Genomic DNA, 27,687 nt, shown 5'->3' on the forward strand with positions numbered 1-27,687 from the left:
TATTGCAGAAGCCGAGGGCTGCTGAGATGTTTTCTGCGGCATCAGTGGCTGAAGTGGCTTCGTGTGGTCCTTCCTGCTATCCGGTACCTCCTATCTTGTGATGCGCAATAAATATTAATGGAAGATGAAAAATGCATGAAGAGGCAGGCAGGAGCCTAGTGCCAGAGGAAAGGAGAGAGAAAACTGGAGAAGGCTTTCACTCCCATTTCAATCTGGGTAAATGTAAGGAGTCCGAGAAGCATGAGGAAATCCTCAAAACTGAAAGAATAGGAATGGGACGGGGCAGCAAATTGATAATGATTTTTTAATTATTCTAAACCTGCTTTTGCTACCATTATATGGTTTGAAAGGAGCTTCATCATGACTCATTTTTCTCAAAAACTCTGAGAACAGGGGGAATGAGACACATAAATCAAAGGGCAACAGAAAATCAAAGTTGTGGAGGAGTTCAGCTTTGGAAAAAACATGTAATGAAAAACGGAGGGAAAAAGAAAATGCATAAAATACTGAAACATAAGTAAGATTTGAGACGCAAACACCAGGGAAGGAAAGAGAACATGGGACAGGTTTGCCTTTAGTTTTTGTTTTGCTTTTTAAGTTGGTATTAGAGGTCATGCTTAATGAGATTTTGGGTTGGGAAAAAAAAAAGTTTACTGCCATTTCAAGCAGAAGAGAGCCCGTGCTAGGGATGATATTTCCTGCAACCACGGCATCATTTGCTGACGTTCTGAAACTCAGGGTGTTCTGAAGCCCTGCGCTGATACTGTTGAAGCCAACAGGAGAGCAGGTGCTTGAGTTACAGAGTCTGCAAGTTAGGGGACCATGGCTAATTCCTTCCTTAATACACTTGTCTTGTGTATACTTGTTGTTTGTTTTTAATAAGATTTTTTGACCTAGGAAGGGTCTTTAGACAATTAATATAGAGGAAGATAAAGGAGAGTAGAAGACAGAAGAAGCAGATAGTTTTTAATGATAACAGAAGTACATCAGTGAGTTCTTTATTTTGGTAAAACAATTATTTGGATGATAAGAATAATAATAAAATTTTTTATTGTTTTAATTCGTCATGTGTCATCAGGCCTCAGTATAACCAGCCACTGCACTGTTTACATGTATCATGATGTATTTAACATAAGCCAATTTTAATTTAATTAATCAACAGATTCAATGACGATGATGATATCCTTTGTAAATAATGTCTATGATGAACATTTTAATGCCTGAAAGTAAAATTGCTGGGGCAAAGAGTGCAGAGTTGTTACTGATATGGGAAAAGGGAAGATGTCAACAATAAAGTTTAAAAATAACTTAGCAAGGCAGTGTTATAAAGAAGGAAACAGTTTATTTCCTGTTTAGAGAAAATTAAGATGAAGGAACATGAAGATGAATTTGCATAAATAATGGTAAAGTTACATGTAGATGTAAAATGTAGAATAAGTCAGTAATACGAACATTTAAAATTGGATTGAGCTTTTTGGAGACACAACAATTTTCTAGAAGCTCTCTGTGAGAAGGTTTTGGTAAGTGCTAAGAAGAATTTCTTCCAAGTGGCTCTGAGATGCTAAAGGTTCTATAAGATGCTTTGTTTGTTTAAGATTTAGGTTACGTTACAGCTAATTATAAAATAGACCATTTCAGTATCACAAGTGAAATTCATTTAAATGGTTATCTAGTGGGAGAAACAAAACAGTCAACTGCTTCTTACTAGCGTGTAGTCACAACCCGGCCTTTGTCGAGTCGCTCCTCGGAAGACCTGGCCCCTGAATGCTGCAAGGTGGCCTGCAGCTCCATCCTGGCCCCTCTCTGGGACAGCCATCCTGGGTTTTGTTTCTATAAATCATATTCTACTTGAAAATGGATCTGTAATTCCTTCCTCCATCCTTATGAGGAATTTGGTATGTTTTGAATGTGGAATTCTGTTAATATTACCAATGATAAAGAAAACGTTGGGTATGGGGTGTATATATATATATATATATATATATATATATATATATATATATATATATGGTATATATATATGGTATATATATGGTATATCTATATGGTATATATATGGTATATATATATATACACACAGTTTCCCAACTCTACATACATTCCCCACAGACACACTTGGATGTGGATGATACACCTGCTGTTGAGTAGGGATTCACCAGGCATGAGAATCTCCTTTGGGTGAACTTACTGGGTCTTCATGCTATCCTGAATTTTCCCAGCCGCTTAGATAGTCTTTTCATTATAACTCTGCCCACTTTCCAAGTACAAAATCTTATCCAAACAACTCTAACACTTTCCTAGGTATTTCATCTGACATTGGTAAAGGGAAGAGCAGTTTCCCAGGAACACCAGGTCCCACTTTTAGACATAGCTAGGGTTTATTCCTTAAAGCAGTATACACACTTTGATTTGGTTATGAGTTTTTAAAGGATAACCGTTCACCATATGACTACATAGATCTAAGCATATTAAATAAAATATGACATATCATCTTAAATATATAGCTGACATTACAAGAAAGGAAGGAAAATCCACAGACTCTGAAAATACAGAAGCTGACAATCTACATGGTAAGTGAGTACTGATGCTTTAACAGTCATCAGGGCATTTGCTTGTCCGTGTAACCCAGCAATGTATGTTTCTAACGCCTACGAAGTGAAGAAGACAAGGTGAGGAGATGAAGCTAAGATAGTGACTTAAAACTGGGTCTGAGTTTACCTTTAGCATAAAGGCACATTAGAAAAAACAGTCCATCATCCAATAAGATAAGGGAATGACTGAGGCTTGTCATGGTTTGGACTTTGCCTGGAAATAAAATTGTTCTCTGAAGATTCATAACCGCAATACTACCTTCCCTTGGACTTGGGGTTTGAATTTACATTGCATTGAAGGTCCAGAAAACCCTAAACTGAGAACTTGACATGGAAATCCATCTCAGATTTTAACAGAACTAAGAAATACAGATGCCCCCCTCTCAAGAAATTCAGATAATGGAATGATCAGACATAAATTCTAAAATAATTATGTTTAAAATAATGAAGGAAAGAAAATGAAGATAGTCTCAAAATTTGAGAGAGGAATGCAGTATTAAAAATTAAATGTATTTGAAAAGGAACCAAAGAAAACTTCTATGAATAAAAAAAATGTGTCATTACATTTAAACACTTAATGGGTGAGTTAAACAGCACATTAGACACAGATGAAAAGAAAATTCAAATACCGAGAGATTTTTATGGGGGCACAATGGTCAGAGAAACATCAAAAACAACTTTAAGGAAGACTAAGTTAGGGGATTTGCCCTACCAAATAACAAGATCTATTTAATAAAGCAATATTTTATAGCAATTGGAATAGAATAATGTTGGTGCAGGGATAAACACAGCGTAATAGAGAAAAAAGCCATAATACTCAGAAACAGACTCACAATATATGTAAACCTGACATATGACATGGTAAATCAGTTGGAAAAGGATGCATATTTCTGGGACAACTGGTTACACACATGGAGAAAAAAAATGAAGTATATCCCTACCTTATACTGTACACAGACATCAATTTCAGCTTCTCTTCCTCAACCCTCCCCACTGCTCTCTCCTCCTTCTCCTTTTAGGAAAGGAAATTTTAAAAATAATTTAGTTTATCCTGATATTTTATTTATATCTTTTTAATATATAAATAAATAATATTTAATATAAGCTAACTTTACTTATATATGCAATATATATGAAATGTATGTATATATAGATACACATTGCAGTGTATTGTGTGTATATGTATTCATACTCCTTTTATGTGTGTTTGTATTCATACTCTTTACGCTTCTTAGATGAACAGTAGCATACTACACACTTTTTTCTATCTTGCATTTTTCACCTATGGTTATAACACTGTACAGACCTATTCCTCATTCCAACAGTTACATAATACTTCACCATGTAGAATATGTACTGTATAACCTAGTGATGTTGCTTTTCATTTTTTGCCTTAGAAAAACTCTCAGGTGCATATGAATGTCTACTGTCTACAAAAAAAATTAGAGAAACTCAAATGGCCGCCCACGAAGGAAAAAGGAAATCATGGTTTATTCAAATAAAAGAATATTATGCTGTGCTGGCAGGCTCACTAGTGTGTAACCTTAGATGACTTAAACTAAGTGCTGATTTCTTTAATGGTTAAGCAATGGTGATATCACAAAGAAGCTGATAAGCATTAAATAGAATAACATAAGGGAAATGTTTAGTACTATATCTGTCACAGATGAAGTTTGGTCGTTATTGGTGCTGTTTAGCAAAGGGACCTGGTGGAGGCTGGAAGAAGGCAATGCGTATTACCAATGGAAAACAGTTGGTGAAACTGGTGCCTCTACTATCTTGGAAGGGAGGTATGTGACAATGGATTCCAGCTCTCAGGGAGGAGGCTGGACAATGGGGCGCCAGCAGCATGTGTGGTTACTATCAGCTGCATTAAACAGGTTATCACAAGAAAGAGATGAATTCACAAAAGAACTGGTCAATTTGAAACCAGGGGTGCACGGGAATGAATAGATACCAGGAAAGCAAGGTTTGCAGGGGTAAACGGAAAGTTGCTCTCTGTGCCCAGAGTAGAAGATAAAACTGAAGAGGCCTTGAGCAAGAGGGTCTATTAGAACTTAGACTTGCAGCAAGAATAAAATCAAGGGCACGACTTCCACATCCTTTCGTTAAAAAACCTGAAGGTCTTAAGGTGTTTCAGAGTGTAGACGCTATTAGGCTTCGATACCCAGTAAATCTGATCAATTGGACAAAACGTTCCAGAGGGGAAAAAAAAAAGATTCACGTGTGGTTCTGAAGGATAGGTTCATGGTTCCAACAGTTAGGTAGAGAATGACAGCATCATATAAAGGAAAGAGAACAGTAGATCATTAAGTGTGTCTAGAGAAGAACTATGGGTGTAGCTATGATGTGGAGTCATTGGAATCAAAGTATCACATAACAAGTCCATTATATTTTAAGGAAGTTTAAGTCCAAAGAAATCCTAAGTCTGACCTTAAAAACTGTGATTTAGTCAAGACATAAAATAGCCCACGATCTCCCACCGTTCTTTGGATGGGAACCCCTCTGAGAAAGCAGTTTAGCTCCAAGGAGAACAGATTCTCCTACGCCATTTTCAGAGATGGCCAGGGAGAAACTGAGATGGAAAAAACTCCCAGAGGGTGGATGTTTAGCTCCATGCGTTAAACTAGGTGGAGCTATTGGGTTGGCTCCTTTCAGGAGGGAGTGAGTGCTTTATGCCCTTTTGGTCCCGATAGTGTTGGGTGGGGCCGTGTGATAGGTGAGTGGTGAGCAGATGGGACATTGCAAGGCACTTGGGGGCCAGGGCATTGAAGTGCAGATGAAACACATTGCTGGACTCTGCCAATTGAGAAGGTTGTTGCTTCATCACCTAGAGACCAGAGCTAGGAGACCTGGAGCAGAGTCCCCAAGCGTACTGTGAGCAAGAAATGAAATGTCATTGTTTTAAAGCAGGAAGAAGAAGTGCAGGTTGTTTACCACCACAGAATAACCTGGTCTGATGTGATTAATCAGTAAGAACATGGTACAGTAAACAGACATTATAATAATGAAAACGTTAATGAGTAATAATGCTAATATATTACTCACTAATGGTAGTCTCTTATCTTATATCACTAAAAGTTTACATAGAATGGATAATGGACATTTATGTTATGTTTATTTAACAGGTCTCCTCTGTTTAATTGCACCATTTTTGCCTCTTAAGATTTCTTGTTTCCTCATCGAGCCTTATCTTTTCTCCTACTACCTAAATATTAACAATCATTTAACTTGTTCTTGTTCCATTTCTCATCCTCATTTTATATTAATCCCTATAATTCCTTGAACAAGGGTAGAACTTTCTTTGTGTTATCCCCACTTTTGTGCTTTTCCTTAAACAAGGGGAGAGTCCACTTTGTATATACTCAGCACCAACAGAGCACATGGGCAAATTCCCTCTGTCCCTGCTCTCTGATCACTGGGTGAGGACTGACTCCTTTTCCCAGATGGAGACAGGGGTGTTGGTTACGGTGCCCAACTCAAAGGGCCCCCTCTTCAGCCGTCAGATATAAAACAGTGTGTGTTCTGTGGGGGTAAGACTCTCCAAACCCCTGCCTGATTCTCTGACACACTGGAGAGAATGGCTGATTCTCTGAACATCTCAACCAACACAGCAATTCCAGGTGGCCCTCCTCTCCTCTTTCCTCCCTCATGGACTCCAGACTCTCTCTAGGATGTCACTTTTTATCATTAGTCCCTTGCCGTAGGGAAGACCTGTCATATTTAACACTTTGGAGAAAGGAAGTAAGGAAAAAACACAATATTATGGGTTTAATTGTGTTGCCCTGCAAAAGATATGCTGGAATCTTAACACCCAGTATCTCAGGATGTGAACTTATTTAAAGATAGGGTATTTACAGAGGTAATAAAGTTACAATGAGGTCATTAGGGTTGGCCCTAATCTAAAATGGCTAGCGTCCTTAGAAACAGGAGAAAATGTTGGTGGAGACAGATATGCATAGAGAGAAGATGATGTGAGGAGACACAGGAAGTCTGGAACAGATCCTCTACTCCCAGCCCTCAGAACTAAGCAGCTCTGCCAAAACCTTGATCTTGGACTTCTAGCCTCCAGAACCACCAGACAATGAATTTCTGTTTTTCAAGCCATTAGGGCTGAGGTACTTTGCTATGGCAGCCCTAGAAAACTAATATCCACATGTTTAGAAATTTCATATTATTATTAAAACTAATAATTAAAGCAGTTATGTCAACCTAGATTTTAAGCATATTATGCTTCTAAGGAACTGGGATTTAATGATGATTTCCATGGGCCCTCCCAAAATTTGGATGATGGCTTTTCCTCCAGAATCTATGCTCTAATCTTCTGATCATCCAGTTATTTGTGGCAGGACACCTGCCATCCTGTGGACTCTCAGGGTGACCACTCGTAGACTGTCTCAGTGATTTCTCTTATTTTAGGTGGAAATTACATCAAAATGCAACATTTTATTTTTGACGTTAAAAATGGCAGCTCTCTGCAGCCCACCCCAGGAAGCTACAGATTCCACAGAGGAATCTTAGAGGAAAAAAGTGAAAAATCAGACATCTATACACCTTTAGTCTAAGGAAGCAGGAAAGCTTAGTCTGGAGAAGTGAAATTTCGGGGGAGACTAGACACATTTCCTAGCTGTTGACCATAACTAATGAGGATAAAGCAAATAATTCCTGAATAGAGCAAAAAATAGGAAATAGGTTTTCTCCAAACATTGTCACCAACTCTGTTGCTTCCCAGTCTCAGCTCTGACACTGCTTCCTCGATTAAATCACAGAATCTCAAGAGCCCTCTGCTTCCTTACATATTAAATAATGGCAACCATGGACAGTAAAGTAAGATATTTTACTTACAATTCTACAAGTGTAATTGATTCCAGAATTAAAATATATAAATTTTACAAAAATGTAAAGGGCTTTAAGTATTGACAAAATGTAGTATCAATGAATAAACCTTTTTTGTCCAATTGCTTTAAAACTTTCAAACATGAACATTCTAAGGCAAGTAAAGGCTCCCTAACTTAGTTTAAATTAAGAAAATGTACTGTCTACGTCAAATGGCATAAACCACCCAATAGTATAATAAAATAATAATCATATACATCGTTGCATACTGACATAAGATTTAGGTGTCACTTTCACTTCCTTGCTCCCCCCCCAAAAAGCACATAATCACACACTCATTTATACACATACATGTACTCACACACATGCACTCTCATGTACTGTGTACATTTCCTACCCAGTTTTCCAAAGGTGAAAGTCAAATGAATACTGCTTCCCTCATGTTATTCCTGTAGAAACTCAGACACAGAGAGATTAGGTGATTTGCTCAAATTTATTTAGCACAGAAAATAAATTGTGGAGACAAGAAACAAATCAGAATTCCCTGGCTCACTTTCCCAATGCTCAATAGTAGACTTTAATGTCTCTAGCTATCATTCTTGCATGAAACATATCAAATAAATATGAGGAAGAGGTCACCTTTGATTGCACAAAATAATTTTACTCTATTTCTTAAAAAAAAAAAAAATAGGGAGGGAGAAAGGATCCCTGAGAAGATGTCATCGGCAGATGTTGTCAGGCTGTGTCTCTACCACTTTTTCTGTGAAGGCTGCCCTAATAGAGGTTCACTGCCTGACAGTGAAATGCCTCTTACTGTGTAGGACTGAAAGAAGAAGATAACTGGCCGACTGTACACTATGTCAATGGCAAGCAAAACTGTGTCTCTTTCACCTCCAAAGCCTGAAAGCCCTTTGAATACTTGAGCCAGGATCTCCTAAGAGGAATCTATTTTCCATGTAATGGTGTGAATCTCCCACATGGAAACTAAATATTCATGACTTCATGAAAGAGCTAAGCTTCTGGAGGAAAAAAAAAATAGATTCTAAGTCCGTTTTATACATTTTGGACAAGCTAGTATTTGACATACTCTATGTGTTCTGAATAGTATTATAATTTCAAATAAATCTCTACTGACATCATTTCAGTAGTGTCAGATCCTTAAAAACCATCTGATAGGTGAAGCGCCCTTTTTGCGGATTAACCAAATAGACACGTGAGGAAGGATGTAGAGAAGGGAGAAAAAGCAAGCCAAGAGGAGGCTCCCTCTCACGTTCCGAGCTGGGATCGTCCCTTATCTCAGAGCTGCTTTTCTTTCTAAGCATCTTAGAAAGTCCTCCGAAACTTCTTTATGGCTCAATGCCTGGGGGATTTCACAACACAGTCAGTACATAGTAGAAAGAGTTATTCTTCCTCTCTTTCTCTATCTGGGGAAAATATTAAGCAAAGCGGATTACACAGGGGTGTGTCCTATACAAACTGAGCCAGGTAGGGAAACCAGGTGTGGCTAAAGCATGTGGTTACAATGATGCCAGCAAATGGCCTTATAAAACTGAATAAAGCTGTCCAAACCTCATTAGGATGTTCTTTCTATGCAGAGAACCATACCTGTTCCTCTTTGTAACCTCTCCCTTCGCTACCCCACCCCCAGGAACTAGCTTCCTACTCACTCCAAACATACTCACTGATTTTGCTGAATAACATACAAAAACCACTTGAATGCAAAATTTCAAGCTGAATGGTTACTTGATAAATATATAATTCTTTAATTCTATCTTTAAAAATAACATCAAAATAGCTAAGAAAAAGTACATTTTTACTTTTAAGTACAACCTCAAAAGTTTAGAGATGGGGTAAGCCATCAAACCTAAAAAGCCATCATTCTTTGCTAATTCAGCTGAGCCCTCAGAAATCTCTCAGTCAAATAAATCTGCATTCTTCTAATATTCCTGTTTTATGTCCAGTTGTTCTTAAAAAGGAGTGGATTCAATATTTCTTGGTTTCCAATAAAATATTTTATGTACTAGAAGCTAGTCAATGACGATTGTGAACAAAAGCCAGTCCTTACTTTTAAATTAGAATATAGTAAGGGAGAGACACAAGGAAACAGTGCAGAGCAAGGAGTGTATATGGGAAGCAAGAGGAGGCTATTTCCCTCCAGGCTCCAGGCTCCAGGCTTGACCTCTGAAGTTTTGCCAGTGCGATAGGAAGGAAAGAAATTTGGGCATCCTGCCCACATACTGGTACTGAGAGTCCAGCCCTATTCTACACCTAGAGAGTCCACCTGCAGATAACTGAAATTCTCTCCACCGTTGCAGCGGCTCTCACACTATACCTCCTGTACCTCCCATACATTTGGCCTTCCTATACCTCCCAGGTAAAGTCTTTCTTGCCATTCCGTCTAGTCCTGACTACTTTCTTAATAGTCTCCTCCTCAATCTTCCAGATTAGCCAATATACCCTCCAAAATTCTTAGCACTCCAACCCAGGATTGCATTTTGCAATTTTCTCAAATTCAGGGGGCACGTGTTTGAACCCCAAACATCCAAGTTAAGAGTGACCCAGTAGAGACTCTGGGGAGGCAAGATGGCAGCTTGTGAGCAAGGGTAAAAATGGGAGGGGTGTCACCCATTCTAGGCTGCAATTCCCTTTACTCTATGAGAATTAGAATACCATCTTCATATTGACTCCAGGAGAATAGTTTCCCATAAATCACCCTTATCAGATCAATGTGATATCACTGCAACCTGCCCCATTGCGAACTACACAGCTTTCTTCCAGGAACATAGTGATTCCAACATCCTTTGCCTCAGAAGACTCCAATCGCTAGCACAGCCACTGTGGACCCCCTGCAGATTTCACTCCACAGGAATTTGCATGCGAAGACACCGACCTCCTGAGTGTCTCCCTGTTCCCTCCCTCCCTCCTGCCTCTGCCAGGGCTGGGACCTCAGCAGTAGCCATCCCTGGCTGGTGGTGTTGTGCTAGTGCAAGAAACCAGCCTAGATCTCTGCAGCTGCCCCATCTATGTATGCACATTTGGGGCTAGCCTCTCCAGCTGTGCACCTGCACACCACTGGCCTGACACCTGTCATGGGCCTCCATGTATACGCGGGAAGACTACGGAGCTACAGGAGTGCACGACCACTGCCGGAGCTCTTGGGCTGCTTATGGGCCTGGGTCTGGCCCTGTCTCCTATCACCAGCTGGCACCCAGAGGCTCACTTACAGCTAGTTCCTTTAGCTGTGCACCTGCACACCCTTGGCTTGACTCTTGACACCAGCCTCCAATGCCACGTGCCCTTGGTGAGACACAGCATCCAACAGCCAGGGTTCCTGTAGCCGACAGTGTGCTCACGGTAGGCACTTACCATTGCTACTGGGAATCATAGTATATTACAGAAAATCATCAATTTACAAAGGAAGACAGTAAGAGAGGAAGAAAGGAGAAAATAAACTCCAAAACATCCAGAAAACAATTAGCAAGATGACAATAGAAATTCCCTACCTATAAATAATTACTTTAAATGTATGCAGATTAAATTCTCCAATAAAAAGGCACAGAATAGCTTAATGCATAAAAAAACAAGACTCGACTATATGCTGCCTGTAAGAGACTCACTTTAGCTTTAAGAAAACCATAATTCGAAAAGACACATGCACCCCAATGTTCACTGCAGCACTATTTACACTAGCCAGGACATGGAAGCAACCTAAATGTCCATCAACAGATGAATGGATAAAGAAGATGTGGCACATATATACAATGGAATATTACTCAGCCATAAAAAGAAACGAAATTGAGTTATTTGTAGTGAGGTGGATGGACCTAGAGTCTGTCATACAGAGTGAAGTAAGTTAGGAAGAGAAAGACAAAAATCATATACTAACACATATATATGTGGAATCTAGAAAAATGGTACAGATGTACCTATTTGCAGGGCAGGAATAGAGATACAGATGTAGAGAATGGTTGTGTGGACATGGGCCAGGGAAGGGGGGATGGGGGTGGGATGAACTGGGAGCTTGAGATTGACATATATACACTACCATGTGTAAAACAGATAGCTAGTGGGGACGTGCTGTATAGTGTAGGTAGCTCAGCTCGGTGCTCTGTGGTGACCTAGATGGGTGGGATGGCGGGGAGTGGGAGGGAGGTTCAAGAGAGAGGAGATATATGTATACATATAGCTAATTCACTTCTTTGTACAGCAGAAACTAACACAACATTGCAAAGCAACTATACCCCAATAAAAAAATAAATAAAAATAAATAACAGCAAAAAACAAAAGTGAAGGAATAGAAAAATATCTTCCTTGCAACTGGAAACCAAAAGAGAGCAAGGATAGCCATACTTTCATTATATCAAATAGATTTTAAGTCAAATATTGTAACCCAAGACAAAGACAGACTAATGGACAATACACCCTTGAGTCTTCACTATTCCACTTTTAACAGTGGATAGATCATTCTGAAAGTAAGTCAATAAGGAAATATTGGACTTGAACTATACTTTAGACAAAATGGACCTAACAGACACAGGCAGAACATTCTGTCCAATAGTTAGTAGCAGAATACACATTCTTCTCAAGTACACATGAAACATTCTCCAGGCTACATTATATGTTAGGCCACAAAGCAAGTCTTAGTAAATTTAAAATAATTGAAATCATACCAAGAATCTTTTCTAACCAAAGTGGTATGAAACTAGAAATCAATAACATGAGGAAATCTGAAACATTCACAAATATGTAAAAATATTAATTGTATCCAAATAAATCAATAAATTTAATACAAAGGCAAAAATATAATTTTTCCCGGGCAAAGTTCAGATAGGCTCATGGCCCACTATAAAAGATTTGGGCTCCCTAAATTTGGGGTCTCTCTCCCATAAAACCGCTCACTGTGTGTGCAGGCATCCCCCGCCTTCTTTGCATCATCCACTGGGAACTGTGGCCCAGTGAACCTGCACAGAAATGATGACATTCTGGCTACCTCTAAGGCTGCAACAAATACGCTATTCTTTGTCCATTACCCAGTAGCCTAATGTCTCTGTCTGTATAACTGTGGCAAACTCATTTGTTAACTCACAATTAGGTTACCCATATCGGAGAAAATAAGATTGAATTCCTACCTTAAAACACATGTCAGAATCGATTTTAGGTTGATTAAAAGCTTAAATGCAAAAGCCACATAATAAAAACCATAAGAAGACATTATAGGAGAATCTTTAGGGCCTCCAAGTCAAGAAAAATTTATGTCATACAAAATACAAACTGTAATAAAAATTGATGAATTTAAATCATTTAATATTGAGAACTTCTGTTTATAAAAAGGCCCTAATGAAATTGAAAAGGCAAGCCATAAACTGGGAAAGGATGTTGCTAAAACAGATAATTGACAAAGGATTAGTATTCAGAATAAGTAAAGAACTTCCAAAATTATCAATAAGATAAAAACAAACAAACCAGTTTTTATAGAAAGAAAAAAAAAAGCTATGAAAAGACATTTCACAGAAAATATATGAAAAGCTCATATGGAAAAATGCTCAATCTTATTTAGAATCAGGGAAATGCAAATTATAACTACAATGAGAGACCTTTCCCTACCCATTGAATTGTGAAATATCTTCTTAAAAATCAGTTTATATCAAACATTAACTAGGATGTGGAATAGCAGAAACTTTCCTTTGCTGTTTGTGGGAGGGTAAATCGGTACAACATTTTTTTTTAACATCTTTATTGGAGTAAAATTGCTTTACAATGGTGTGTTAGTTTCTGTTTTATAACAAAGTGAATCAGCTATATGTATACATATATCCCTATATCTCCTCCCTCTTGCATCTCCCTTCCACCCTCACTATCCCACCCCTCTAGGTGGTCACAAAGCACCAAGCTGATCTCCCTATACTATGTGGCTGCTTCCCACTAGATGTCTGTTTTATATTTGGTAGTGTATATATGTCCATGCCACTCTCTCACATCGTCCCAGCTTACCCTTCCCCCTCCCTGTGTCCTCAAGTCCATTCTCTTAAGTCTGCATCTTTATTCCTGTCCTGCCCCTAGGTTCTTCAGAACCGTTTTTTTTCTTTTTTTTTTTAGATTCCATATATATGTGTTAGCATGTGGTATTTGTTTTTCTCTTTCTGACTTACTTCACTCTGTATGACAGTCTCTAAGTCCATCCACATCACTACAAATAACTCAGTTTCATTTCTTTTTATGGCTGAGTAATATTCCACTGTATATATGTGCCACATCTTCTTTATCCATTCATCTGTTGATGGACACTTAGGTTGCTTCCATGTCCTGGCTATTGTAAATAGAGCTGCAGTGAACATTGTGGTACATGACTCTTTCTGAATTATGGTTTTCTCAGGGTATATGCCCAGTAGTGGGATTCCTGGGTCATACAGCAGTTCTATTTTTAGATTTTTAAGGAACTTCCATACTGTTCTCCATAGTGGCTGTATCAATTTACATTCCCACCAACAGTGCAAAAGGGTTCCCTTTTCTCCACACCCTCTCCAGCATTTGTTGTTTGTGGATTTTTTGATGATGGCCATTCTGACCGGTGTGAGGTGATACCTCACTGTAGCTTTGATTTGCATTTCTCTAATGATTAGTGATGTCGAGCATTCTTTCATTTGTTTGTTGTCAATCTGTATATCTTCTTTGGAGAAATGTCTATTTAGGTCTTCTGCCCATTAAAGACCTAAATGTAAGGACAGAGACTATAAAACTCTTAGAGGAAAACATAGGCAGAGCACTCTATGACATAAATCACAGCAAGATCCTTTTTGACCCACCTCCTAGAGAAATGGAAATAAAAACAAAAATAACCAAATGGGACCTAATGAAACTTAAAAGCTTTTGCACAGCAAAGGAAACCATAAAGAAGACGAAAAGGCAACCCTCAGAATGGGAGAAAATATTTGCAAATGAAGCAACTGACAATGGATTAACCTCCAAAATTTACAAGCAGCTCATGCAACTCAATATCAAAAAAACAATCCAATCAAAAACAGAAATATAGATCAATGGAACAAGATAGAAAGGCCAGAGATAAACCCATGCACATATGGTCACCTTATCTTTGATAAAGGAGGCAAGAATATACAGTGGAGAAAAGACAGCCTCTTCAATAAGTGGTGCGGGGAAAACTGGACAGCTACATGTAAAAGAATGAAATTAGAACACTGCCTAACACCATACACAAAAATAAACTCAACATGTTGCAACGTTTTTTGAAAAACTCAGGCATGACCATTTAAAAACTGAACATGTGCATACCTTTTAATCCCCCAAGTCCAGTCCTAAGTCTATAGCTGGAAGAAACAGCTGAATCAAGACACATTTAAAAGAATGCCCATAGCAACATTGTTCGTAATGGTAAATACTGGAACCGACCCAAATAACCTAAGTAATAACAATGGCCAAGTAAATAGTACCATAGTCACACAAGGAGATATAGCAGTAAAACCTCAAATCAGGATAATATTATGATTACCCTTATGAGGAAGAGGGATAATCATAATATTAGTAATATTGATGATAGCACAGAGGGAACTTCTTAGGGCAGATAATGCTTTGTTTCCTAATCTTGGTTGCAAGTACAAGGACGTTAATTTTATTATTATTTTTAAATAGGTGTATAGTATAAACATTTTATAGGTATACTGTATTTCTCAGTAAAATCTTAAAAGGCATTTTAAATTTAAAATAGAACAGTGTGACAACTCCTTCAACATACACAGTATGATGTATAGAAAATCTAATGTCCTTCATAGTTAACTGAGATAAATTATTTGTTTTAAATGCTGTATTTGCATTACTGCTCAACTATCTCTTCTCTAAGTCACTTGTCCCTGTACTGTAGTCGTTACCTCACATCCTCTCCTTGTTTCCAAAACTGGGCTCAACTGCACATTGAAATTGCCTTTGCTCTGTTATTTTTTGTCAAAAGGAATAAAACTATAAAATACGTGGTTTTTTGCTGGCAAAATGTAAAAGAACTACCAACTCTAGTGCTTTGGGCTTTTAAGGGTGTCTATTTTTCTGTGTGTAAATTTCATTGTGAGTTAACATTATAAAAGTTTTTTTGATGCGTCAGGCAGGCGATCCTGGTGAATATCTTGGCAGACGATGGGATAATGCAACCCTCAAAACGGTGTTAGCTTGTGACACTTCTGAAACGGAGACAAGTATTTCTCCAGCAGAGACTTCAACTCTGTCTCAACGTAAAAACTTGTTTGCATGACATTTGTCCTGTTATTTCACTTTGACCTGAGATGTCTATTCTTTCTTTCATTTATGCTTTCATAGAAAGTCTAAAACCAAGGGGTTAAATGATTGTTAAAGTACCTATCAGAGAAAGAAGTAAGGAAAAAGCCACTGGATTGCTCAAACGAATTAGAAATGTTGATTACTACTGCTCCAGGCCAGCAATATTTGTGGTGTTTCAGGCCCAAGGGTGCCAGGCCAACTGTGGAAAAGACAAAATTAATTAATGTTTTCTGAGATTAATTAGAAAATTAAATGGAAGTCTAATGAAAACCAGCATGGCTTAGTTCACTGCATTTACAACTGTGTGCCCCTAAATTTTAGAGTTGTTCAAAATTTCTGTGCATTATTCAAATAAAAATGTAGTGAGATTAGCTGCAATCATTTTTTTTTCAACTGTAGCACCTAATTCCAAACAGAATCAACTATACTCCAATAAAATTCATTAAAAAAATAATAATAATAACCACAAAAAAACCCAAAGTCCTACTGTATAGCATGGGGAACTATACTGAATATCCTGTAATAAGCCATAATGGAAAAGAATATGAAAAATATATATGTATATATAATCACTTTGCTGTACAGCCAAAATTAATACATTGTAAATCAACTATACTTCAATAAAATAAATTTTAAAAAATGAAAAAAAAAAGAACTTCACAGCATTATAAAGCATAGAGCCATCTGACAGCCCTGATCTGAGTTCATGTTCTCCAAAGTACCTCTATGTGGTAAAAATTTAAATATTCCAACTTTTTTGGTGGAATTTTGGAAGGTTGCCACGGATTATTTTGTTGACCTCTCAACTGGATGATCCTTCTGGATTCCATGGGCCTTTTTCCAGCCAAAATATTTGGTCAATGTATGACTTCTTCCATCAACCAGAGGAGGTGTGAGAAAAAAACACAACGATAAATGCGAGTGGGAATGTGGGAGGAGCCAGAGCATCATGACCTCAAATGTGCTGCATGGAAGTTACATGACACATATTTTCACCTTCTTTTACCCTGAGTCTTGTTTTCTGTAAAATGGGTGTATTCTAAATGTTTTCCATAGGTCCACATTGAGCTGTCAGATACAATGACATAGGAATTAGCCAATTATCAAGTGACTAATCCCATCAGTGGGGTCCTTACTATAGTTTAATATGGCCAGCATTTAAGGGTATTTGGTAATTGAAAATTATTTTTAACTGCATACAATTCTGAGTAAATCCAATTGTCTTTCATCAGACTTTAGAGGTGTCTTACCTTTCTCACGAGCACTGCTAAGGGTCTTGTTCAAACCACTGCTGCCCGCTTTCCAAATCCAGCTTCTCTGAGCTCCTTTTATGCTGGTCTCTCTGTTACTTTAATCTCTTGATGCCATAAGATAGAGTTATGTATAGTGGGACAAACAGAAAAGCAATCAAACTCACCTGCTTGACATCAGCTAGGCAATCACCAGACCCAATAAGATGCAACAGATAACTGACTATGGAATGTATTATGTTTCAGAATCCTGTGATTAGGAATAGAGCAGGAAATTCTACCCGTTTTCACACCTACTTTCCTTGTTCTAAATTTTTTTTTTTTTTTTTTAGGGAGAATAGTCTAGCAGTAGGTTTATTCTGTTTTGTTTTAAAACATATCTAGTACAGTATCAACAATGGCCACCATAAAAAATGTTCTTAAGTTTCAAGATATCAGTATATGCAATTTTTTAAAAAAATCCATGCTGTTACATTTTTAATGTCATTTGTAAAGCTTGTCCTTTTACTTTCTTCAGTCACTGAGTTAAACAAGACTTCTTTACTTAAAGACTGAAACTATAAATTAAAACTCACCTCCTTTTAAATAGAATAATGTTACATCTCATGATACATTATTAACATTTTTAGTATTTAGATTGGTGTTTCCCAAAGAGTCCTCAGGCAAACCTCATTTGATAAGATGTTCCTTGAATAATTTTTTTTGTGATGAAATAAATTAAGGGAATGCTACCTTCTCTTGGATTTACCTAGCACATGAGAAATGTAAACCCCGAGAATTCTTTCAAGAAGGAAACTGGTCTGAATTTGTGTAAACATATTTGTATATACATAAAATTTTAATTTAATATCTATTTAGATCTTTAGATACTAATTCAAACTTTGTGTTCTCCAATCAGGAATTGGACTAATCTTGTAAGATTCCTACCAGAGTCCCACAGGCTCATAGTAAGTTGTCCTGGGCGATATTTTGATTCCATAAGTCAACTTTACCCTAGATTAGTAAAAAGGGAATTGTAATGCCAAAACACATGTGGAAATATGATGATATTCAATACCTCACATCATAGCTCACATCAAATTGAGATACCTGGAAACTACAATAGCCAGAATGAATCTAATTTCTAGTAGAGTTTTTTTTAGTCATGTGTATGTTTTAGTCTCCACAATAAATCTAATATGGTCACTGTGCTAATTCACCTTTGTTCTCATTACACTTATGTTACTGACCAGGGTTCTTGGACTCGTTAATCAATGGAAATTGATTCCTTGTCCAGACAAGGAATTCAGGCAAGGCTTTACTGGGACTCATGCAGGAGGGAGCGAAAACAAGTAACAGGTGCCCTTGCTCGCTCCTGAGGGGGTGATGAGCTGGTCTCTTAAATGGGGTGAGGTCCAGGGGTCAGGCCGGAGGGGGGGCTTAGGTGGTGTGCCCACGCCCTTGGTGGTGCTGTGTGCAAGATGCATGCACAGTATCCTGCTTTTGCTCCCCACACCTCAGAAGTGGCAGTTGAGTTTTTGGTCTTTTTGTGTCTTGTTTTCCATAATTTGTCCCAACTGTGTGTGCACACAGTTATTTTTAGACCCTTATAGTTTCTTTGTATTTTGTTGCTGGAGGTCGAGACGTTTGTCCAGGTGCAAGCACTGCAGCGAAGTGTTCCAGGTCCCAGGTCCCAGACTGTCTCACTTAGAAGCATGAGGTTAGCTTTGAGATGACTGGCATACTTGGAGGTGTAGCATCCTCTGGGGACTCCTGCATATCCATGGTCCTGGCCTCTTCCTCATTAGCTCTCAAGATGATTCCAATAGGCACCATGCTTGAGAAGCACCCCACTATTGAAATAAGGAGTTTTCTTTCTTTTTTTTCTTTTATTATTCAGCTCCCATGCCATATCACACCCCTGCAATGAAACATAACCCCCAAATAGACCAGTTGGCAAGATGCTAAACTATTATAGAGATGAAACTCTCCCCGTACACTCCAGGGGTCATGGGTTTTGCTCAAGGAGTTATTGATGTAACAGGAACTTGATTTCATTGGTGAAATTGCCCCACCACGTCACCTATGAAATGTACAATTTAATGTGTAAGTGACCTGTTCTGTTTTGTTTCCATCACTCTCAGAATGATCAGGTACTCACCTCATCTGTGCTCAATCTACAGTGCAGTTCCGAGAAAGGATAATCACAGTGGAGGTAAGGAAACCAGGCTTCGGGCTTTAAAGATGAGATAGATTCAAGGGCAGAAGAGGAGAAAGCAACCCAAGAAGGGTAGGTTATTAATATATTAATATAGCTGGACACATGGGAGAAAGACGCCAGATTCAGCATTTCTGGTGCCCGAGAAGGACTACGGGGCAGGGGGCTTAACAACCAATGTCACTCACACCGGCATGAAGTAAAGTATGCAAACTGAAATTTTGGATGGAATAAAGGTAGAATGAGGTCATTCGTTGTCACTTTCATGTAAATCTAGTTCCATTTAGCCTTAATCTGAAACATTCTGGGACTCGCTTGCATCCCCACCGCTCAATGAGGAGAAAGGATGCTTTCATACCCAAGTTTCTCTATTTAAGAAGCAAGCCCCCAGCTTCCTAAAGGGACTGAATCCCTTGTAAGCACTTCATCCTGGTTTAGAGGGAAATAAAGCATCCTGGTTAGCATAAAAAAATTCAACCACGAGCCCTTCAAGAGCTTTGCTGAGAAATCGGTGCTTTGATGAAATAAGACCCACAAGTGCATACACACAAAAATTCAAAATTTCTTCAAAACAATCCTTCTTGATTTAAAATAGGATATAACAACAACAACAATGAAAAGGGGTTTTCTACAGCTTTCAAATTATATTGCACTCTCAAAATTACAGGTCAGTTACACCCACCTGAGAGGTCTTTTTTTTTCTTTCCATCCTCCCTCTGTACTCCCTGGCTCTCCCTAGCACAACTTTTCTTTTCTTTTCTTAGTGTTCAGGTAGCACTGTGGATAAAGATATCAGGGAAAAAATACCAGTGCCCAAGACACTTTGATGGCCTTTTCACTGTGTAATTATACTCAGTCTCGATAACACTAAAGGTGTCCGCTATTGGTGGTGGCAGAAAGACCTTCTTTTTCAGAGGGAGATGGATTGTTTCTGTGGGCGTTGGTGGTCTTCAAATTATCTGACCACAGAAAAGAGAGCAGAGTGAATTTTATTTTAACGCATTTTATTTCTGAATTTATTTCCCAGTAGCTAGGAGGTGGTGAATGCCCCAGCAGTCAAGTCAGTTGTTATCTGTGAGACTTGATTATGTTTGGACCCAGTGGTTCATTTTGAGCAAGACACAGTTAATGAGGAGAGAAATGAAAAGTGCATCGAGACCCAGTGTGTTTGTGGTAATTTGTGACACATTTACTCCCCTGTTCTTTGTTTATTCCTCCCCCCTCTGTGCAGGTTCTCCAGAAAAAGGAGCAGATAAGTGAATTCACTGGTAGACAGCTAAGGATGTGGTAGGTAATGAATCTCTCTATTTCGTCTCCATTGTTGGCAGCAACTGGGGCACCGTTCATCTCTACAGTAAAATGACAGGAAAGCTCATCTTAACGAAACACCTTTTTTCCCCATTATTTCACAACATATTTTTCATTAACACCGATAGTTTCCATTTTCACTACGTCTTTTTTTTTCTTTTCTTTTTTTTTTTTTTTTTTTGGTGCTCTCTTTGCCACTTTTCTAAATAATAGTCCATTAAACAGTTCACAGTGTGTGTTCTGTAGAAATGTAAAAAAGTGATTGGATGATACTAATTAAGGAGAGATTTTGTTTCCACTCGTTGCAGATCAATGGTGGGTTACATTAAACCTGCATTTTGTGATGAGTTTAACACAAAAGAACAGCTGTGCTAAATACATATTTCAAGACATGCAGGTAGGTCAAATAAACATTCCTTTCTTTGAAAAGTTTATGTGTTATAACTATAAATTCTACTTGCAGAACCGTGGGGAGACACAAAGGCTAATTATTCACTACAATTATTATTGATTTTAGTAGAAACTGTTAAGGATAAAACTGAGCTATGTTCGGTAAATGCTAGTTCTTACTTTAATCTGGGTCCTTCAATGTATTGGTTTAACTGTGCTATTTTTCCAGTCTGATTTTTAACAAAATGTCCAGTTGAATCAGGTTTTCTGTTTTTATAATAACTTTGAATTGAGAAGGAGAAATGTCAATTAATTTTTGTGACTTAACCATAACTGTCCTCATGATTATCTTTACTATGTGGTGGGTTTTCCTTGTTCCCAAGGAATATGATTTTCCTCTATACAAGTTTGAGGAAATACGGTTCAGTTGTGTGAGTAATGATCAATATCCATTAAAGAGTATCATCAACTCTGAGGGACACAAATACTTGGATTAATAGAATTAGAGAGCAGAGGAAGAGAAAATATTTACCTTTCACATAAGTTTAGCCTGCAATGGCTTCATTTCAGACTGTACGTGTGCAACCCAGATTTATACACATTTCTTTCAGTGAATACTATTTTTTTCTTTTTTTTTTTCTTTGTGGTACGCGGGCCTCTCAGTATTGTAGCCTCTCCCATTGCGAGCACAGGCTCCGGACACGCAGGCTCAGTGGCCATGGCTTACAGGCCCAGCCGCTCCGCGGCATGTGGGATCTTCCCGGACCAGGGCACGAACCCGTGTCCCCTGCATCGGCAGGCGGACTCTCTACCACTGCGCCACCAGGGAGGCCCAGGGAATGCTATTTTTTATAGCAGTATATTCTTTGCGCTACCTTTTTGACATTTAGATATATACAATAGATACTTTATAGCAACTTTCTGCTCCAACTGTAGTGTCACTTGCCTGCAACAATGCTCACAAAAATGTCTACTGCAGTTACTGGTTTACCTACTCATATTCTCACAGATGCGATTTTGCTATAATATTGATTTTTGTCAAGCACGCTTTCTGCTTAGGTTTGGGAATAAAAGGTTGGCCACTCTAACAGAATGAGATTGATTAAAAGGCTTACAAGGGAGGAGGAATCCAGGATGACTTTCCCAATTCCACATCTGACTTGTTGGATGACTTGGGGCCAGTAGCCCTGCACTCTGTCTAGTCCTCAGTAGAACCTTCCTTAATGGAAATGAGAGCTACATGGCAGCCCCAGTATGCAATTGGCTTCAAAGGGATCACATCTCTTGAGGGAGATGCAAGCCAAGTTGTAAAGTTAGGGAATCGGGCCATGAAAGAGTAAATGTCTTTCAACAAGGGATGGAAAGCTTGGGAGGCTCTCGTTGGTTATGGAGCTCAGCTTTTCAGAGGAAAGCACAGAGTTCATATTGGTTCTGAATTAAAGGAAATAGTCTTCCACGTGTTTTTGTATTCCAGGGCAATAAGATGAGATGGAAATGAAATTCCCGAATGTAATGTGAATGCCATTGTGTTTTAGTAAATATATCTATATGTATTTTTATGCATAGTTTCCCACATCAATTATGATATTTTCCTTTACCACCAAGATATGTGAACCCAACATCTCAGTTACCTTATTTACAAAATTGGGATTGTACTCTCCTTACCTCAGACTCATCATGAAGGCTAAAGGAATCCAAAAATAGGGTGCGGGGAAGCCCTTTGTAAAATAGACATCATTGTTAGCATTGTCAGTTTGTCATGGCATGGCTATGGCAGAAATCGGCACTGATTGTACATGCAATATTTGAATTGATTTTAATTGCTTTTTCCAACAAAAATGTATTGAGCACTTTCTATAAGGCAGGCAATGTTGTTGGCGCTCAGATATGAACGACTGGTAATAAGTGAAATGAACATGAATCATGTCAGACACTCTGAAATCCAGAATTAACTCCTCCTTATTCTGTGCTCTTATGAGGTGTCATTATAAATTTACATTCCTCCTTCTTTTCCAAGCTCCCCCCCCATGACATGGACATGGGGTGGGTGAGCTCTGCGATGGACTGAAATGGGAGACTGGAGCATCTCTTCTTTGCAGCTCAGGGTCCAGAATCTAGAGATTGACACCAGACTGTGCATCAGAAAGGGTTCTGAGTCCCTTAGGTGGGAGGTAAGGGCTGAGATGAGAACATGAGGTCCAGGAGCACTAGAGAGGGGACAGTGAGTCTGTACAGAGCACAGAGACACCAATCACTAGGTCACGCTTTACCACTGGTTGGCTGAGGATTAACTGGATGTTATTATTTGGGCCCAACAAATGATTAACGACTTCCACAAGAGAGATGAGAATTGTCATGTACGAGAAATAGAGCAGCCACAGATGCCAAATGGAAAAAGCTGGAATCGAGTATAAGTCCTAATCTTTGCTAGATGAATCATTCAAGCAGTTTCCTTAAAACTCTGACTTTCGTTATCTTGATCTTTACAGAGGGATAGACATCTCAGTCTTACAAGATAGCTGTTGCATAGACTGGATGCTTGTGTCCCTCCACATTCATATGTTGAAAACTAACCTGCAATGTGATGGTATTTAGAGGTGTGGCCCTTGGGAGGTGATCTGGTCATGAGGGTGGGGTCCTCATGGCTGGGATTAGTGCTTTTATAAAAGAGACCCCAGAGAACTCCCTCGCCCCTTCCACCAGTTGCAGAGCTAGACATGTATTTTTAAAAAGTAAGACATTGATGCTGCTGCAAATAGCACTGTTTCATTCTTTAGAGACGATCACACTGAGTGAAGTCAGGCAGAGAAAGACAAATATCATACATTATCACTTATATGTGGACTCTAAAAAAGCGATACAAATGAACTTATTTACAAAACAAGAAATAGACTCACCGACCTAGAAAACAAACTTATGGTTATTAAAGGGGAAAGGAGGGAGGGATAAAGTAGGAATTTGGGATTAAAAGATATCCAGTACTATATATAAAACAGACAAACAACTAGGTCCTACTGTAGAGCCCAGGGAACTGCATTCAATCCTATAATAAATCATAATGGAAAAGAATATGAAAAAATAGATATATAGATGTATAACTGAATCACTTTGCTGTACACCTGTAACATTGTAAATCAACTATACTTCAATAAAAAAGTAATCAACATTGATATAAATATTAAATCGTTATACTGAGCTTTCAAATTATTCTAAGACTTACATTTATTACATTATTAACTTCATGTAACCATATGGTATCTCTTATTTTAAGCACACACAGAGTCAAATCATAGGTTCACTTGAATACACATGGTAGATGGTGGCCAACTGTGGAATATTAAATGGGGTGAGTCAAAAATCAACATTCAATCAAAGGCTAACATCACCATCCTAAGATGTTGAATCTATGAGATATAGGAATAACTATGAAGCTTTGTCCCAAAAGTATTTAATTATTATTGCAATTTTCTTATGAAAGTAGAGTCATTGAATTTTAGGTTGGTATTACAGCACAGGACAAACATTTCACACACCATCAGCTTTTCCATTGCTCTTACAATCCGCTGTACTTTAAACTAAGTTGAGATTCATTTTCTATCAAGGTTAAGGGAAGAATAAGATATTTTGAGAGTGGCACATACTTCCCTAATATTTCACCTTTTGCTCACACTGAATACATACTATATATTCTTTATTGCGTCTGGTTTAAGACAATGTCTCATGGATGTCATGCATGATTTTGGAATGTTTCTTCACTTAACTTTCAAGTGGTAAAATAGATCTTCTATTTTTAGTTCATTTTCATGAATTGTAAAGAGTTCCCACAAATTGAAAGACTCATTGACCAATGGAATCAAACAACTAAAAATTAGAATTACAATCAATTCTTATAATTCAGAATAGTTATGTTCTGTAAAGTCGCAGCCAACACTGAACCATTGCTCCCAGGGGAAATACAGGGTTAGAATCCTGCGAGCCTCTGGTCACATTTTCATCAACCTTGTTTTATGTGTGTTTTTGTTTAAAGATACTTTACTTAATACATAGCAGTGAGTCATTAACATTGAACTCACAGCCAACAGCACCATAACTCATGCTGGAAGGAAACTTACATAATATGTATTTTTTTCCCTAAGGCACATCTCAGTTATTTCATGCTTCTGAACACTAGAAAGCACTTCAGCGCTGCATTCAGGAGGTTTTTTAAAGGGTGAAATCACCAGTAACAATCACAAGGATGCAAAAAACAGTGCACTAAATAGGCCAAGAGAAGGAACCTTGTTTACTGTATGAGGGTAGAAACAAAAACTCAGAACATCTCTTGTTCATCCTCAGCTCAGAATATACCTGTACGGTGGCTGAAAGTTTTCACTGCTTTGTACACGTTTGCATGTGATCCTGAAAGTACAGGCTTCCAGTATTGATTTTGGACTTACAAATAAATTTTGGCAAGTAGGCAAATTTGCAAATATTAAATCTATAAGGAATGAGGATTGACAGTTGTTTTAAATAATATTTTATTTGTTGTATGATCCTTAATAGCAAAATAAATGCTACAAGAAAAGAAATATAAAACAGGAGTATAATATTGTTTACATCTATTTATTTACACAAGTTGTTAAAAAAATATATTATTCCTGAATTTGGCTAACTCATTTTTTTTCTAGTTTTAACTGTTAATCTATTTATTTAGTTGTAGGAGATTTCCCAATAATAGGCCTCTCTATTAAATTTACAGTTTTAACAGTTGTCATAAATTACTGCATAATCCCCCCTTGCCATTATAACTATAACTTTATATTTCAGTAGAATTTTACCGTCTAAAACATATATAGAAAAATGTTCTCATTTTTTCTGATTTTCCAAAAGAAATCATTTTTCTGATTTTCCAAGAGAATCTAAGTGGTATGCCTTGTTTATATATCAGACGTTATGCTAAGTAGGAGGATAACTTATGTTAAATACAGGACCACAGGATCATTGACAGTATAAAATTCAGGAGATCCCAAACTGATGGCCTTCTAAAGGCAGTTGGGAAAGTTCAAAGCCAACTTAGAGGGGTTAACCCAGTACTAAGAAAAAGCCAAATTTCAATGCATCCCCATCAAAATGCTGAGCCTCCTGGTTCTGATCCATTGTTCTTCCCTTCATATCACTCCTGCCTCGGCACAGCCTTACCTTCCTGTGTAAAAAGATCCATAATTGTATTCTCTTACTAGCCAAGATTTTAAAATTCATTCTTGTGTGAGAAGTCCTTTGTAAATTAAACAGTTTCTCATCAACTAAGAATGATTTAGGTAGTTCCTTGCCTAAAGGCTGGAGACAAGGCAAACTTCTGAATGCATACCATAGGAGTTTGTTGGGTTTGTTCCAGTTCTTTCTTCTGAGAGGCTGTAGAACTTGGAGGTTAGCACTCTGGCGTCAGACTGTCTCAAGCTGTATCCCGGCTCCATCACTTATTAGTTGTGCAGTCCTGGGCAAGTTACTGCATCTCTGTGTGCCCCAGTTCCTCACCCATCAGTAGGCACATCAATGGTCCCTATTTTGCTCACTGTGAAGAATATATGAGTCAACATATGGGGAGAGAGTCTGGCATGTAATAAGCACTCAGTAAGTCTCAGCCATCACTTTATCTCATCACCAGTGCCCTCATGGCTTCTTCTATAACCTCCGCAATTGTCAGCATTGTTCCTGGACCTCCATGCCAGACTCAGGTGAGAGCAGTGTTGAAGCTGAATCCCGCCTCTGTACCCTGACACTGAATTAAATCTAGGAGACAGAGTTTTGGGTGAGGTAGAAAAGAATAGCTTTATTGCTTTGCCAGGCAAAGGGGGCCACAGCGAGCTAATGCCCTCAAGACTATGTGTCCTGACCTGAAGGGGGTAGTGAGGAGTTTTATTGTAATGGTTCAAAGAGGACGTGATCAGCTAATGGACATTTTTATGATTGGTTGGTAGTGAGCTAATCTGGAGTTGGCATCATCAACCTTCTGGTTCCAACAGATCTCAGGTCTATGTTCTTGTGAGCAGCAGACGGTTAACTTCTCCCACCCGGAGGGGGCTTCAGTATCTGCAGAAGAGCTCAAAGATATTGTGTGTATCCCTCGAGGGGGAACCAGGACCCAGCTCCAAGGCTGCACTATTGTTTCTTGACTGCTCCACCCTTGTCTCTGCATCCCCTCCCTTCCCTAATCAACAACTGTTTGAACCTGCTCCTTGGAACTCAGGGAAGGTCCTGGAGGCTGAATGAAGCCTATTTCCTATAATCAAGAAATGGCGGACACAGAAGTGTTACAATTAATTTTGGATTCCCCAATTCTGGCTGAAAGTTTAGTTTTGATTAGGTTGTGTCATGAGACAAAAGTAATAGGATAGTCACTTTCTTGATTGAGTTACATTTTATGACTCCATCTTAGTTGGGCAAAAAAGATTCTCCTGCTGGCATTAAAGGTGCTGTGTTGCAAGAGGGTCCCAAGGGAATGACATAAGGGCAGCCTCCAGCCACTGAGAAAGATCCTCAGGTAACAGATATGGGGAAAACCGAAACCTCATTTCTCCAACTGCAAGGAATTTAATTTTTTGAATAACCTGAATGAGTGTAGGGAAAGGCCTTGAGCTTTAGATGAGAATTCAGTTCTGTAGTCATCTTGCTTTCAGACTTGTGTGACCCTGAGCAGAGAACCCAGCTATGCTGTGCTTGGACTTCTGAGCTACAGAAACTGTAGGATAAATAATAGGTGTCGTTCTAAGCCACTAAGTTTGTGATCATTTCTTACACAACATAGAAATCTAATACAATAGCCTGAAAAGTGGGAGGGGATTTTTGATGACAATGC

At 38.4% G+C, this 27,687-nt stretch overlaps 1 long non-coding RNA gene across 1 annotated transcript in view; it reads right to left on the bottom strand.

The window, feature by feature from the left end:
• LOC125960833 (uncharacterized) overlaps positions 1-27,687 on the bottom strand; it is a 233,269-nt gene that overhangs the window by 183,898 nt on the left and 21,684 nt on the right. The window contains exon 3 of the long non-coding RNA XR_007470901.1: positions 13,611-18,857. This is a non-coding gene — a long non-coding RNA (uncharacterized LOC125960833). The remainder of the gene's footprint in view (positions 1-13,610; positions 18,858-27,687) is intronic.

This window comes from Orcinus orca, chromosome 13 (genome assembly GCF_937001465.1).
Source record: "Orcinus orca chromosome 13, mOrcOrc1.1, whole genome shotgun sequence".
Taxonomy (NCBI): Eukaryota; Metazoa; Chordata; class Mammalia; order Artiodactyla; family Delphinidae; genus Orcinus; species Orcinus orca.